The sequence below is a fragment of the Salmo salar genome, chromosome ssa13, assembly GCF_905237065.1.
Source record: "Salmo salar chromosome ssa13, Ssal_v3.1, whole genome shotgun sequence".
NCBI lineage: Eukaryota > Metazoa > Chordata > Actinopteri > Salmoniformes > Salmonidae > Salmo > Salmo salar.
The window spans coordinates 4,510,330-4,525,461 of record NC_059454.1 but is presented as its reverse complement, the minus strand read 5'-3'; positions in this window follow the sequence as shown (position 1 = coordinate 4,525,461).

Genomic DNA, 15,132 nt, shown 5'->3' with positions numbered 1-15,132 from the left:
TCAGAACCCCTACTGGTTCCATGTTGGATATATTACTGTCTATTCCCCTAGTCAGAACCCCCACTGGGTCCATGTTGGATATATTACTGTCTATTCCCCTAGTCAGAACCCCTACTGGGTCCATGTTGGATATATTACTGTCAGAACCCCCACTGGGTCCATGTTGGATATATTACTGTCTATTCCTCTAGTCAGAACCCCCACTGGTACAATGTTGGATATATTACTGTCTATTCCCCTAGTCAGAACCCCCACTGGGTCCATGTTGGATATATTACTGTCAGAACCCCCACTGGGTCCATGTTGGATATATTACTGTCTATTCCCCTAGTCAGAACCCACACTGGGTCCATGTTGGATATATTACTGTCTATTCCCCTAGTCAGAACCCCCACTGGGTCTATGTTGGATATATTACTGTATATTCCAGTAGTCAGAACCCCCACTTGGTCCATGTTGGATATATTACTGTCTATTCCCCTAGTCAGAACCCCCACTGGGTCCATGTTGGATATATTACTGTCAGAATCCCCACTGGGTCCATGTTGGGTATATTACTGTCTATTCCCCTAGTCAGAACCCCCACTGGGTCCATGTTGGATATATTACTGTCTATTCCCCTAGTCAGAACCCCCACTTGGTCCATTATGGATATATTACTGTCAGAACCCCCACTGGGTCCATGTTGGATATATTACTGTCTATTCCCCTAGTCAGAACCCCCACTGGGTCCATGTTGGATATATTACTGTCTATTCCCCTAGTCAGAACTCCCACTGGACTCCATGTTGGATATATTACTGTCTATTCCCTTAGTCAGAACACCTACTGGGTCCATGTTGGATATATTACTGTCTATTCCCCTAGTCAGAATCCCCACTGTGTCCATGTTGGATATATTACTGTCAGAACCCCCACTGGGTCCATGTTGGATATATTACTGTCAGAACCCCCACTTGGTCCATGTTGGATATATTACTGTCAGAACCCCCACTGGGTCCATGTTGGATATATTACTGTCTATTCCCCTAGTCAGAACCCCCACTGGGTCCATGTTGGATATATTACTGTCTATTCCCTTAGTCAGAATCCCCACTGTGTCCATGTTGGATATATTACTGTCAGAACCCACACTGGGTCCATGTTGGATATATTACTGTCAGAACCCCCACTGGGTCCATGTTGGATATATTACTATCAGAACCCCCACTGGGTCCATGTTGGATATATTACTGTCTATTCCCCTAGTCAGAACCCCCACTGGGTCCATGTTGGATATATTACTGTCTATTCCCCTAGTCAGAACCCCCCACTGGGTCCATGTTGGATATATTACTGTATATTCCCCTAGTCAGAACCCCCACTGGGTCCATGTTGGATATTATTACTGTATATTCCCCTAGTCAGAACCCCCACTTGGTCCATGTTGGATATATTACTGTCTATTCCCCTAGTCAGAACCCCCCACTGGGTCCATGTTGGATATATTACTGTCAGAATCCCCACTGGGTCCATGTTGGGTATATTACTGTCTATTCCCCTAGTCAGAACCCCCACTGGGTCCATGTTGGATATATTACTGTCTATTCCCCTAGTCAGAACCCCCACTGGGTCCATTTTGGATATATTACTGTCAGAACCCCCACTGGGTCCATGTTGGATATATTACTGTCTATTCCCCTAGTCAGAACCCCCCACTGGGTCCATGTTGGATATATTACTGTCTATTCCCCTAGTCAGAACTCCCACTGGGTCCATGTTGGATATATTACTGTCTATTCCCTTAGTCAGAACCCCCACTGGGTCCATTTTGGATATATTACTGTCAGAACCCCCACTGGGTCCATGTTGGATATATTACTGTCTATTCCCCTAGTCAGAACCCCCCACTGGGTCCATGTTGGATATATTACTGTCTATTCCCCTAGTCAGAACTCCCACTGGGTCCATGTTGGATATATTACTGTCTATTCCCTTAGTCAGAACCCCCACTGGGTCCATTTTGGATATATTACTGTCAGAACCCCCACTGGGTCCATGTTGGATATATTACTGTCTATTCCCCTAGTCAGAACCCCCACTGGGTCCATTTTGGATATATTACTGTCATAAACCCCACTGGGTCCATGTTGGATATATTACTGTCTATTCCCCTAGTCAGAACCCCCACTGGGTCCATGTTGGATATATTACTGTCTATTCCCCTAGTCAGAACCCCCACTGGGTCCATGTTGGATATATTACTGTCAGAACCCCCACTGGGTCCATGTTGGATATATTACTGTCTATTCCCCAAGTCAGAACCCCCACTGGGTCCATGTTGGATATATTACTGTCTATTCCCCTAGTCAGAACTCCCACTGGACTCCATGTTGGATATATTACTGTCTATTCCCTTAGTCAGAACACCTACTGGGTCCATGTTGGATATATTACTGTCTATTCCCCTAGTCAGAATCCCCACTGTGTCCATGTTGGATATATTACTGTCAGAACCCCCACTGGGTCCATGTTGGATATATTACTGTCAGAACCCCCACTTGGTCCATGTTGGATATATTACTGTCAGAACCCCCACTGGGTCCATGTTGGATATATTACTGTCTATTCCCCTAGTCAGAACCCCCACTGGGTCCATGTTGGATATATTACTGTCTATTCCCTTAGTCAGAATCCCCACTGTGTCCATGTTGGATATATTACTGTCAGAACCCCCACTGGGTCCATGTTGGATATATTACTGTCTATTCCCCTAGTCAGAACCCCCACTGGGTCCATGTTGGATATATTACTGTATATTCCCCTAGTCAGAACCCCCACTGGGTCCATGTTGGATATTATTACTGTATATTCCCCTAGTCAGAACCCCACTTGGTCCATGTTGGATATATTACTGTCTATTCCCCTAGTCAGAACCCCCACTGGGTCCATTTTGGATATATTACTGTCAGAACCCCCACTGGGTCCATGTTGGATATATTACTGTCTATTCCCCTAGTCAGAACCCCCACTGGGTCCATGTTGGATATATTACTGTCTATTCCCCTAGTCAGAACTCCCACTGGGTCCATGTTGGATATATTACTGTCTATTCCCTTAGTCAGAACCCCCACTGGGTCCATTTTGGATATATTACTGTCAGAACCCCCACTGGGTCCATGTTGGATATATTACTGTCTATTCCCCTAGTCAGAACCCCCACTGGGTCCATTTTGGATATATTACTGTCATAACCCCCACTGGGTCCATGTTGGATATATTACTGTCTATTCCCCTAGTCAGAACCCCCACTGGGTCCATGTTGGATATATTACTGTCTATTCCCCTAGTCAGAACCCCCCACTGGGTCCATGTTGGATATATTACTGTCAGAACCCCCACTGGGTCCATGTTGGATATATTACTGTCTATTCCCCAAGTCAGAACCCCCCACTGGGTCCATGTTGGATATATTACTGTCTATTCCCCTAGTCAGAACCCCCCACTGGGTCCATGTTGGATATATTACTGTATATTCCCCTAGTCAGAACCCCCACTGGGTCCATGTTGGATATATTACTGTATATTCCCCTAGTCAGAACCCCCCACTGGGTCCATGTTGGATATATTACTGTCTATTCCCCTAGTCAGAACCCCCACTGGGTCCATTTTGGATATATTACTGTCAGAACCCCCACTGGGTCCATGTTGGATATATTAATGTCTATTCCCCTAGTCAGAACCCCCACTGGGTCCATGTTGGATATATTACTGTCTATTCCCCTAGTCAGAACTCCCACTGGGTCCATGTTGGATATATTACTGTCTATTCCCATAGTCAGAATCCCCTACTCTGTCCATGTTGGATATATTACTGTCAGAACCCCCACTGGGTCCATGTTGGATATATTACTGTCAGAACCCCCACTGGGTCCATGTTGGATATATTACTGTCAGAACCCCCACTGGGTCCATGTTGGATATATTACTGTATATTCCTCTAGTCAGAACCCCCACTGGGTCCATGTTGGATATATTACTGTCTATTCCCCTAGTCAGAACCCCCACTGGGTCCATGTTGGATATATTACTGTCTATTCCCCTAGTCAGAACCCCCACTGGGTCCATGTTGGATATATTACTGTCTATTCCCCTAGTCAGAACCCCTACTGGGTCCATGTTGGATATATTACCGTCAGAACCCCCACTGGGTCCATGTTGGATATATTACTGTCTATTCATCTTGTCAGAACCCCCACTGGGTCCATGTTGGATATATTACTGTATATTCCCCTAGTCAGAACCCCCACTGGGTCCATGTTGGATATATTACTGTATATTCCCCTAGTCAGAACCCCCACTGGGTCCATGTTGGATATATTACTGTCAGAATCCCCACTATGTCCATGTTGGATATATTACTGTCTATTCCCCTAGTCAGAACCCCCACTGGGTCCATGTTGGATATATTACTGTCTATTCCCCTAGTCAGAACCCCCACTGGGTCCATGTTGGATATATTTCTGTCTATTCCCCTAGTCAGAACCCCCACTGGGTCCATTTTGGATATATTACTGTCAGAACCCCCACTGGGTCCATGTTGGATATATTACTGTCTATTCCCCTAGTCAGAACCCCCACTGGGTCCATGTTGGATATATTACTGTCTATTCCCCTAGTCAGAACTCCCACTGGGTCCATGTTGGATATATTACTGTCTATTCCCCTAGTCAGAACCCCCACTGGGTCCATGTTGGATATATTACTGTTAGGTGCATTGTTGTATCTGATGTGGCAGTTAGAGTCTTAACTTACTTTTGAGAGGAACTGTGTGTAGATGCATGCAGGCTTGCATTCGGAGTACTGTTGTAGAGACAGGGGATTCTCAAATCATACCCTGTCCCCTACCTTCTGAACAGAGGGTAGTGCACAGGGAGTGGGCTGTGTTTTGAGACGTGTTTTGTAAGGACTATGGTTTACATCCAAATAGGCACCCTATTCCCTGTAAAGTGTACTTCTTGCACTAGCCATAGAATCCTGCTCAGACGTAGTGCACTGGGATGACATTTGGGACACAGCCATAGTCGTCATGACAACGCCGTTCCAAAGCCAGCACACTCTCTTCACGTGCCTTCTTTTTTTTTTTAAACACGTTAAACAACCAATCAGTGGCCAGAGGCAGAGTTGTTTTTTTAAGAATACCTAATCTGCCCGGCAACTAGATTACTGTCCATAATACTGTATGGTTTTAGAAGACATCTTGACAGGTGGATCTGTTGTTTTACAGTCCTGAACGTAGCACTAGTTATGCAGACGTTGCATTACATCAACCGATCGTTACCTGCTATGTCACCGACTGTGCATTCGGGCATCAGATTGCTATATAATATGATTTGGTAATGTAGTCAGCCTGGAACATGGCCGTGACGAGGTAATGTAGTCAGCCTGGAACATGGCCGTGACGAGGTAATGTAGTCAGCCTGGAACATGGCCGTGACGAGGTAATGTAGTCAGCCTGGAACATGGCCGTGACGAGGTAATGTAGTCAGCCTGGAACATGGCCATGACGAGGTAATGTAGTCAGCCTGGAACATGGCCGTGACGAGGTAATGTAGTCAGCCTGGAACATGGCCGTGACGAGGTAATGTAGTCAGCCTGGAACATGGCCATGACGAGGTAATGTAGTCAGCCTGGAACATGGCCGTGACGAGGTAATGTAGTCAGCCTGGAACATGGCCGTGATGACAGCTAGCTCTTTGAATGCCCAAGCCAGGTCACTAAACTCCTCCCTGTGAAGGAGAACAAAGTACAACAATACTGTATCTTGTTCTCTAAAGACCTGTTCCACTTCCGCTGTCTGTGATGGTGTGTTAATACATTGTTTTATTTTAATGTACGATGTAATTTGGGTTCAGATGTTATTCCGAGTCACTCAGAAAGATGTTCTGTTCAACTATTAAACTTTTAAGTTTCACCCACTTCTTCCTGTCTCCCTACTTCCTTTGCATTCCTTTCCAAGCTGTTGTACCAGAATGCAATGCAACACACACACACACACACACACACACACACACACACACACACACACACACACACACACACACACACACACACACACAGTCTTGTATCACTAACCTTGTGGGGACACACAATTCAGTCCCATTCAAAATCCTATATTCCCTAACCCCTAATTCTAACCCTAGCTCCTAAACCTAATTCTAACCCTAGCTCCTAAACCTAATTCTAACCCTAGCTCCTAAACCTAATCCTAACCCTAGCTCCTAAACCTAATCCTAACCCTAGCTCCTAAACCTAATCCTAGCTCCTAATTCTAACCCTAGCTCCTAAACCTAATTCTAACCCTAGCTCCTAAACCTAATTCTAACCCTAACTCCTAAACCTAATTCTAACCCTAGCTCCTAAACCTAATTCTAACCCTAGCTCCTAAACCTAAAACTAACCCTAGCTCCTAAACCTAAACCTAACCCTAGCTCCTAAACCTAATTCTAACCTTAACCCTTAACTGCCTACAAATAGCATTTGACCTTGTGGGGACTAACAAAAGGTCGCCCAGTTGGTCAAATTGGTGTTTGTTTACTATTCTTGTGAGAACGTCTGGTCCCCACAAGTATAGTTAACCACTGTTAAAACGGCTGGTCAGTCTCTGTAGAGAGACTACTGTTAAAACAGCTGGTCTGTCTCTGTAGAGAGACTACTGTTAAAACAGCTGATCTGTCTCTGTAATGCACTGGTGAGAATGTATAAGTGAGCTACTCTAGATTCACTATGGAATTAACTGGAAATGCCATTGTTGTATGTAAAATATACTACTTTCACTGTAAAATCCACAAGCCCAGTCAAATACATGTGAGTCTCAGCTGCCAACTGCTTTTTCTTTCTCATCTGTGAACTTATAGACTGTAATGAAGCAGAAATTAACTGGTTTTGAGGCTGATTTTTATTAAATGCATAAAGGCTTCCAAATATAAATGCACATTTGCTATATTCTTTTGGTTTATTGGTTTTAGAGCTCAGTACGTGTTAATTATTTCAATTTTTTTTTTACAGGACATTGCGCTCACAGTCCCAAAGTAACAATAACATTAGGCAAGGTGCATTAGTGAAGGCAGAAATTGAATACAAAAAAATTGTCCAATTGCACAGACTTCATAGTTCATTAAAATCCTCTGTCATTTGCTAATTCCAATTATGAACTGGGTGGTTTGAGCCCTGAATGCTGATTGGCTGACAGCCGTAGTATATCAGACCGTATACCATGGTTATGACAAAACATGTATTTTTACTGCTCTAATTACGTTGGTAACCAGTTTATAATAGCAATAAGGCACCTCGGGGGTGTTGTGGTATATGGCCAATATACCACGGCTAAGGGCTGTATCCAGGCACTCTGCATTGCGTCTTTAAGTGATGTTGATGAAGGTCACACCTTGACATCTAGAGGGTGTACTCTCCTCAACATGGTCTACAGACATCTAGAGGGTGTACTCTCCTCAACATGGTCTACAGACATCTAGAGGGTGTACTCTCCTCAACATGGTCTACAGACATCTAGAGGGTGTACTCTCCTCAACATGGTCTACAGACATCTAGAGGGTGTACTCTCCTCAACATGGTCTACAGACATCTAGAGGGTGTACTCTCCTCAACATGGTCTACAGACATCTAGAGGGTGTACTCTCCTCAACATGGTCTACAGACATCTAGAGGGTGTACTCTCCTCAACATGGTCTACAGACATCTAGAGGGTGTACTCTCCTCAACATGGTCTACAGACATCTAGAGGGTGTACTCTCCTCAACATGGTCTACAGACATCTAGAGGGTGTACTCTCCTCAACATGGTCTATAGACATCTAGAGGGTGTACTCTCCTCAACATGGTCTACAGACATCTAGAGGGTGTACTCTCCTCAACATGGTCTACAGACATCTAGAGGGTGTACTCTCCTCAACATGGTCTATAGACATCTAGAAGGAGCCAAATCCCATGTCTGGGTTCTGTTTGTTGACTTTTCTTCTGCCTTCAACACAATCCAGCCGGGGAAGGTGTAGGATGATGATGATGATGATAATGGGGAAGGTAAAGGATGATGATGATAATGGGGAAGGTGTAGGATGATGATAATAATGGTGAAGGTGTAGGATGATGATGGGGAAGGTGTAGGATGATGATGATGATGATGGGGAAGGTGTAGGATGATGATGATGATGGGGAATGTGTAGGATGATGATGATGATGATGATGGGGAAGGTGTAGGAGGATGATGATGATGATGGGGAAGGTGTAGGAGCATGATGATGATGGGGAAGGAGTAGGAGGATGATGATGGGGAAGGTGTAGGATGATGATGGGGAAGGTGTAGGATTGACGATGATGATGGGGAAGGTGTAGGATGATGATGATGATGGGGAAGGTGTAGGATGATGATGATGGGGAAGGTGTAGGATGATGATGATGGGGAAGGTGTAGGATGATGATAATGGGGAAGGTGTAGGATGATGATGATGGGGAAGGTGTAGGATGATGATGATGGGGAAGGTGTAGGATGATAATAATGGGGAAGGTGTAGGATGATAATAATGGGGAAGGTGTAGGATGACGATGATGGGGAAGGTGTAGGATGATGATGACGATGATGGGGAAGGTGTAGGATGATGATGATGATGGGGAAGGTGTAGGATGATGATGATGATGGGGAAGGTGTAGGATGATAATAATGGGGAAGGTGTAGGATGATGATGATGGGGAAGGTGTAGGATGATGATGATGGGGAAGGTGTAGGATGATGATGATGGGGAAGGTGTAGGATGATGATGACGATGATGGGGAAGGTGTAGGATGATGATGATGATGGGGAAGGTGTAGGATGATGATGATGATGGGGAAGGTGTAGGATGATAATAATGGGGAAGGTGTAGGATGATGATGATGGGGAAGGTGTAGGATGATGATGATGGGGAAGGTGTAGGATGATAATAATGGGGAAGGTGTAGGATGATAATAATGGGGAAGGTGTAGGAGGATGATGATGATGATGATGGGGAAGGTGTAGGATGATGATGATGATGATGGGAAGGTGTAGGAGGATGATGATGATGGGGAAGGTGTAGGAGGATGATGATGATGATGATGATGGGGAAGGTGTAGGATGATGATGATGGGGAAAGTGTAGGAGGATGATGATGATGGTGAAGGTGTAGGATGATGATGATAATGGGGAAGGTGTAGGATGATGATGATAATGGGGAAGGTGTAGGATGATGATGATAATGGGGAAGGTGTAGGAGGATGATGATGAGGAAGGTGTAGGAGGATGATGATGATGATGGGGAAGGTGTAGGAGGATGATGATGATGATGGGGAAGGTGTAGGATGATGATGGGGAAGGTGTAGAATGATGATGGGGAAGGTGTAGGAGGAGGATGATGATGATGGGGAAGGTGTAGGATGATGATGATGATGGGGAAGGTGTAGGAGGATGATGATGATGGCGAAGGTGTAGGATGATGATGATGGGGAAGGTGTAGGATGATGATGATAATGGGGAAGGTGTAGGATGATGATGATAATGGGGAAGGTGTAGGATGATGATGATAATGGGGAAGGTGTAGGATGATGATGATAATGGGGAAGGTGTAGGATGATGATGATAATAATGGGGAAGGTGTAGGAGGATGATGATAATGGGGAAGGTGTAGGATGATGATGATAATGGGGAAGGTGTAGGATGATGATGATGATAATAATGGGGAAGGTGTAGGATGATGATGATGATGATAATAATGGGGAAGGTGTAGGAGGATGATGATAATGGGGAAGGTGTAGGATGATGATGATGATGGTGGTTCTGTGTGCTGGTGTTCCTCTGTATGTGCGAGCCTAGCGGCCGGACACATGCACAGGTTCCAGGCCCACGCAGCCACAGACGTGACTGGGTTGGGGTTGCTTGGGCACGCCCGTAACCTAGCTGCTACCTCTGCAGCGTGCTGAGGTAGCCGTCGTCATCCATAACCTCCCCATCATCGCCAAGATGTCCACCATCAGCAAGGCCTGTGGAAACATCTTCTACCGAGACCTCTGGTAGGAGACGGACACACACACACACACACACCTCCTCTGATGCGTGCGTGTGGCCGGCCTGCTGGTGTGTCTCCCCAGAGAGCAGGCAGCCAGGTTCTGTGCGGAGATGAAGGGTCGTGGGGAGGAGCCTGGATCATCGGCATCGTTGAGAAAGGAGAACGCGGCGCTCGCATCATCGAAGTCCTGCCCCGAGGGACTGCTGCAGCCAATCAGAATAGCAGCTCTACTAGTCCCGCCCCCAGCAATATGCTGTCATAGACACTCTCTCTGACACACAGGAGGCTGGTGGCACCTTAATTGGGGAGGTCAGGCTCGTGGTAATGGCTGGAGAGATATAGGTGGAACGGTATCAAGTACATGTGTTTGATGCCAATCCCATTGACTCCGTTCCAGCCATTATTATGAGCCATCCTCCCCTCACCAGCCCCCTCTGCTCTGACACTTTGAACTGTGTGTGTATGGGTGTTGCCTTCTCTCGTTCCCCTGTTCAGGTTGAAGAGCTACAGACCAAAACACCAGCCCACTGGAAGGAGAAGGAATGGACAGGGCTCTCCGAACAGTTCTTCCAAATTAAATTAACATTCAAACAGTTTTCCCTCAAATCAGTGAATGGGAAATGGATCAAGGTGTGTGTTGTCTTTGTAGGAGGAGTATGAAAATGTTCTTGTGTTTAATGTGTTTCTATTGGATAAATCGGCTTGTCTATCAAGATGTCTGGCTCCATCCATTGTTTCAGAGGCATGGTTGAGTGCCTCTCTCTGGACCAATGGGGTCGTCCAATCTGCCAGCACAAAGCCCGCCCTCTTCCTGTTTATGAAGCTCCACATTCCTAACCTCAGCCAATGGGGCCAGGCAGAGTGGACGTGTGTCTCAGGAAGGGTGTGGGGGTTAGTCTGTTGGGTTCCAGTCATTGGTTGTATGTTTTTGAAAAATACACAATAAACAGATCATCAAATCACTGCATTGTCACGCTTAAATAAAATCTATGATTTTAATTAGTGGGAAACAGAATGATTTAGGCTGAACCACTGGGCTATGGTCTTGAGGGAGGAGCATGTATGGGTTTTAGCAAGACCAAACTCTTTAGCATGTCAAAAGTAATTACACATTTTTTTTAAGTCATTATTTTTTTCAATCTTTACTAACGACATGCCACTGGCTTTGAGTAAAGCCAATGTCTCTGTCTGCGGATGACTCAGCACGTCTCTGTCTGCGGATGACTCAACATTACACACAATTGCTACTGCAGTGCATTCGGAAAGTATTCAGACCCCTTGACTTTTTCCACGTTGTTACATTACAGCCTTATTCTAAAATTGATGAGGAAAATGTTTCTTTTTTAATCATCTACACACAATACCCCATAATGACAAAGTGAAAACAGGTTTTTAGAATTTTTGGCAAATTTATTACAAATAAAAGATATTTACATAAGTATTCAGACCCTTTGTTATGAGACTCAAAATTGAGCTCAGCTGCATCCTGTTTCCATTGATCATCCTTAAGATGCTTCTACAACTTCATTGGTAGATTCAATTGAATGGACATGATTTGGAAAGGCACACACCTGTCTATATAAGGTTAACAGTGCATGTAAGAGCAAAAACCAAGCCATGCGGTCAAAGGAATTGTCTGTAGAGCTCCGAGACAGGATTGTGTTGAGGCACAGATCTGGGGAAGGGTACCAAAAAATGTCTGCAGCATTGAAGGTCCCCGGGAACACTGCCACCACCACCATGCTTCACCGTAAGGATGGTGCCAGGTTTCCTCCAGACGTGATGCTTGGCATTCAGGCCAAAGAATTCAATCTTGGTTTCGTCAGATCAGAGAATCTTGTCAGAGTATTTTAGATGCCTTTTGGCAAACTCCAAGCGGGCTGTCGTGTCTTTTAATGAAAGCCCTGATTGGTGGAGTGCTGTAGAGATGGTTGTCCTTCTGGAAGGTTCTCCAATTTCCACAGAGTAACTCTGGAGCTCTGTCAGAGTGACCATCGGGTTCTTGGTCACCTCCCTGACCAAGGCCCTTCTCCCCCGATTGCTCTGTTTGGCTGGGCGGCCACTCTAGGAAGAGTCTTGGTGGTTCCAAACTTCTTCCATTTAAGAATGATGGAGGCCACTGTGTTCTTGGGGACCTTCAATGCTGCAGAAATGTTTTGGTGCCCTTCCCCAGATCTGTGCCTCGACACAATCCTGTCGTCCTGGCGCTCTACGGAGAATCTCTCGAAGACCCAGCTGGACAGGGGTGGTCTGCCAGTCATGGTGACGACAATCCAACTTGGGATGTGGAGAGTTTTTAGTAGGTGGAATAGTCGAGAACAATTGGAGCTTTACTCAGTAGCAGCGTACATGGTACAGCTATATGGATACTCAATCATTATGGTACTTTTTAACAGTTTACAAACATACAGTACCAGTAAAAAGTTGGTTGAGAGACTGCCAAGAGTATGCAAAGCTGTCATCAAGCCAAAGGATGGCTACTTGGAAGAATCTCAAATATATTTTGATTTGTTGAACAAATCAACTTTCTTGATTACTACATGATTCCATATGTGTTATTTCATAGCTTTGATGTCTTCACTATTATTCTACAATGTAGAAAATAGTAAAACTTAAGAAAAACCCTTGAATGACTAGATGTGTGCAAACTTTTGACTGGCGCTGTATATCTGGGAAGTGTCTAGGTGTAAATAAATAAAGGTGTAAAATAAATCACTAAATTGTAATATCCCAGTTGTGTATAATCCCCCTGATGTAGAGTATTGTCAAATTAGAAGAATTAAAATGTTAAATCCAGGTCCAAATAGCAACAACAACAAAATTGGTGACTTCAACATCAACTGGATGGACAAACCTGGCAGAAATAGGCTTAAAACAGTCATTTCTGTCAAATGGTTGATGAGCCCAGCAGAATAACCAGAAACAGACTGATACAAACCCTGATATTCAAGAAACACAGAGGATTGAATGACAAAAGCAGGATTATCTGATCACAACATTCATTGTAAGTAAATTATCGAAGAAACATCTTCCTGGTGGAAATCAAAAGCCAATTAAGTGTTACATCCCAAAGAAAGATTTGCAACAGTTTGGGGAAATTTAAGACAATTCAGTAAAAGGTACTATCAAATGAACAAAATCAATTCATGTCGTCATGAAATGATGTGTCACGTCCTGGCCAGTAAAAGGGGTTATTTGTCATTGTAGTTGGTCAGGGCGTTGCAGGGGGTGTTTGTTTTGTGTGCTTGGGTATGGTGGGTTTAGGTTCTAGTTTTCTTATTTCTATGTTTATCTAGCTTTTCTAGTTCTATGTGAGTTTTGTCAATGACCTCCAATTAGAGGCAGCTGGTTGTTGTTGTCTCTAATTGGAGGCCATATTTAGTTGCGTTTGTTTTCCCTGTGTTTTGTGGGTGGTTGTTTCTAGTATAGTCTATGCACCTTACTGGACTGTTTTCGTCGTTTGTTTTGTATTGATTAAGTGTTTTCTTTAATAAATAAGAGGATGAGCACTTTACCCGCTGCGTTTTGGTCCCCCTTCAATGACGAGTGTTACATGATGATCTCTATAGTATCTGAAAAGTGGGAAAGGTACTCATGGAAAAGCCTGGTTTGGTGACTCCATAAGACAACTAATGAAAGGTAAAGGTAACTGAACTAAATGACTGTCGCCCCGTAGTACTCACTTCTGTCATAATGAAGTGTTTTGAGAGGCTAGTTAAGGATCATATCACCTCCACCTTAACTGCCACCCTAAACCCACTTCAGTTTGCATACCACCCCAATAGATCCACAGACAATGCAATCTCCATCACTCTGCCCCGTCCCATCTGGACAAGAGGAATACCTATGTGAGAATGCTGTTCATTGACTACACCTCAGCATTCAACACCATAGTACCCTCCAAGCTCATCATTAAGCTCGGGCGCTGGGTCTGAACCCCGACCCTGTGCAACTGGGTCCTGGACTTCTTGACTTCCTGACAGGCCGCCCCCAGGTGGTGAAGGTAGGAAACAACACCTCCACATCGCTGTTCTTCAACACAGGGGACCCACAAGGGTGTGTGCTCAGCCCACTCCTGTACTCCCTGGCCACGCACTCCTCCAACTCAATCATCAAGTTTGCAGACGACACAACATTAGTGGGCTTGATTACCAACAACGACGGGCAAACTACAGCTGAAGTCGAAAGTTTACCTAAACTTAGATTGGAGTCATTAAAACTTGTTTTTCAACCACTCCACAAATGTATTGTTAACAAACTATAGTTTTGGCAAGTCGGTTAGGACATCTACTTTGTGCATGACACAAGTCATTTTTCCAACAATTGTTTACAGACAGATTATTTCACTTATAATTCACTGTATCACAATTCCAGTGAGTCAGAAGTTTACTGTGCCTTTAAACAGCTTGGAAAATTGCTTTAGAAGCTTCTGATAGGCTAATTGACATCATTTGAGTCAATTGGAGGTGTACCTGTGGATGTATTTCAAGGCCTACCTTCAAACTCAGTGCCTCTTTGCTTGACATCATGGGAATATCAAAAGAAATCAGCCAAGACCTCAGTAAAAAATTGTAGACCACGAGTCTGGTTCATCCTTGGGAGCAATTTCCAAACGCCTGAAGGTACCACGTTCATCTGTACAAACAATAGTACACAACTATAAACACCATGGGACCACGCAGCCATCATACCGCTCAGGAAGGAGACGCGTTCTGTCTCCTAGAGATGAATGTACTTTGGTGCGAAAAGTGCAAATAAATCCCAGAACAACAACAAAGGACCTTGTGAAGATGCTGGAGGAAACAGGTACAAAATGATTTATATCCACAGGAAAACGAGTCCTATTTCGACATAACCTGAAAGGCCGCTCAGCAAGGAAGAAGCAACTGCTCCAAAACGGCCATAAAAAAGCCAGACTATGGTTTGCAACTGCACATGGGGACAAAAATCGTACTTTTTGGAGAAATGTCCTCTGGTCTGATGAAACAAAAATAGAACTGTTTGGCCATAATGAACATCGTTATGTTTGTAGGAAAAAGAGGGAGGCTTGCAAGCTG